The following is a 2,866-nucleotide window of genomic DNA, read 5'->3' on the forward strand; positions in this document are numbered from 1 at the left end:
AGATCAAGGGACCTAGGCTAGAAATTTGAGTTCAGGGTTGTGAGTGATTGTGGGTGCAGATAAGTGTAGTGAGTGCCTCAGCTCTAGACCAACACCCAGGGTCAACCTTAAGGCCCAGCAGTCCTAAGGGTGACTCATCTTGAGTTTCCCCCATAGTGACCCCACCTACTAAGTATATAGTGGTTGAGACCAACATGTGGAACTTCAAGTTGACTAGAGAAGAGTTTGGAATTTCTTATGGTGAGGGTGCCTTTTCTAATTTTCTAAGAATAGTCAATTGGAAAATCCTATGGCTATAGGAAAAAACTAAATCTCAACCAAAAATGAGATCAACAAATATGTACTTAAAATAATATATTATTTTGGTGTATTAAAATCTGCCAAACTTAAATATTACTTGTCCTTAAGTGACACTTTTATTAGATAAAAGTATATGACTTATGATAGAGATTTACTTATAACTTCTATACTTTAGTTTAATAAATAGAAAAGCAAAATTTGAGAAAAACCTTTAATAACTTAGATTCAAACTCTAAGTCAAGGATTACTTAGTAATCAAATTTAAGATTTCTGAATCTCTATTCATTTCAAGAAGAATTGCAATTTGTTATATTAAGGAAATTTAGAACATTCCTATGAAAAAGAACTTACTGAAAACTTTACTAGGCATGCCACTAATACTCGAATACAAGTTTAGAAAATGTAATAAAGCTCCTTCCTTAAGTTGATTGATGTGAAGCCAATTTTTTTGTTAGGCATCGCCTCAAGCTTCTCCTCACTTTTTTTTCTTTTCTTTTATTTCTTATTTCTTTTTTTTTTCTTTTTCTTTTAGTATCTTTTCAATCCATTTTTTTCTTTTTCTTTTTCTTTTTCTTTTTCAAGTGAGGATTATTATAGATGGATAACCTTTAATAATTTTGAACTTCACTATCCTCTTCTTAAAGTTAAGACTCTATACCTTTCTTCACTTTATAAATTCATATTAGTTTATGATTTTTCAGAAAGTCTCATTCTTTTTTTCTTACAAGAAACTCTAAAATTCTTATAACTTCAAAAATACAGTTTTCTTTACTTTAAATAGAAGAGCATAGTCTTATCCTATCATACCAAATATCTTTAACTTTAGAATTGACGTTCATTATTAAAAACTTTTTCCCTAAATTTACCACAATATTTATAAACATAAGTATAGTCATTTAAAGTTAAATCTTAATATCCTATGTCATGTTAAATTAATTTTTAAAAATATAGTTCATCGAGGACAAAAAAAGTTTAGCTTACTTTTTTTCAAAAGAAAATTTTCTTCCCCCCAAACTTAAGTTGTTATGTAATTTTAAAATGTTTTAGTACACAATTTTAGTTGGTGAAAGAAAACATTAAATGCATGAAAATAAAAATTGACCTGTAGAAGATTTCTAATTATGAAACTGGGCTCTGGTATATTGCAGGTACTAACTTTAAAAACATGCATGCTTTAAAGCATTAAATGGAACATAGTATATTCTAAAGAACTTGCTGAGAACAAAAATATGAAACTAAAAATGCAAAAAAAGTGAAAGTTTGCAGTTAATTTTACAATTATGTCCACAACACAACATGAAAGTTTTTACTACAATAGTTCTTAAATGAAAATACAACACATCCAAATCACAAATTACAAACATAAAAAGAAGCTAAAACTAGACACATAAAAATATTAGTCTTCATCTCCTTCCCCATCATCATCATCTTCTTCTTCTTCTTATTCCTCCTCATCTTCATCCTGAATAGGAGCATAATTTAAATTTGGGCAAGGAGGAAATTCCATATTGGGCTCTCCCCTAAGATGTCTCACTATAGCGTTCTCAAAATCAATATCATGTTGAACTCTCCTCTATTGATATTCATCGTTATAACTTATAAGCATTTCTTGCTCCAATCTTTCCCAACTGATGTTAATTATGTACATTTTTTGAATCATGAGTTAGTCCATAATGTTTTCTAATGTTGCATGGCAAGAAGTAGATGCAAGTTGATGTAGAGGGTCTATCTCTTCTTCCATCTCAAGATGGCAAGAAGTAGATGCAAGCTGATGTAGAGGGTCTATCTCTTCTTCCATCTCAAGATTCAATAAATGATTCAACTCTCTGAATCATATGCCTCCTGATAGGATTCTATGGTTATAATATTTCGTAATATTTGTGAGACTCTACTCCTGATTGTTCACATAAAGTGAAAATTAGATCAAGGTATCCTAAACTACTAGCTGTAGAGCTACCAGCTATACTTCAAGCATGATGAACTATAAGTGCACAAGCATTTATTTCTTTCATGTTCTGAATGCAATAGTTCAACACTGCTCTATCTTTCATAACATCGACAAGATGATTTGTTGACAATAACCTAGAAAAAATAATAAGATGTCATATGCTTGACTAGCTAGTCAACATGGAAGCAGGGACACTAACTATCTTGTTATTCTTAATCTTCCACTCTCCTCTTCCATCAGTCAAAAAGGCAAGCACTTCATCCAGTGATAAATCAATCACCACGAATGCAGCGTACTAATCATGAAATACATTTCCCAACCCATAAAAAACATTAATCTAATTAGTAGTAAATTCAACTTGTTTACCTCTAACCAGTATGTGGTCACCAACAGTGAACCTCAAGTTAGCGTAGACTCCCGAATCGTGAAGACAATCTCTACTGTAGTGAAGTAGCAGAATCTTTCCCAAGTTTTGACAAGGATCAACCTTTTAATCACGCCACTTGGATTTTTAAATGCCCGTTCTTGGATTAATCTTCAAGTCTCTATTTGAGTATTGTAACTATGTTGGGCCTTAAAGTTAACAAATATTCATGAATCAAAATTCTTGGATGACCT

This window comes from Phalaenopsis equestris, unplaced genomic scaffold, assembly GCF_001263595.1.
Source record: "Phalaenopsis equestris unplaced genomic scaffold, ASM126359v1 Scaffold000002, whole genome shotgun sequence".
NCBI lineage: Eukaryota > Viridiplantae > Streptophyta > Magnoliopsida > Asparagales > Orchidaceae > Phalaenopsis > Phalaenopsis equestris.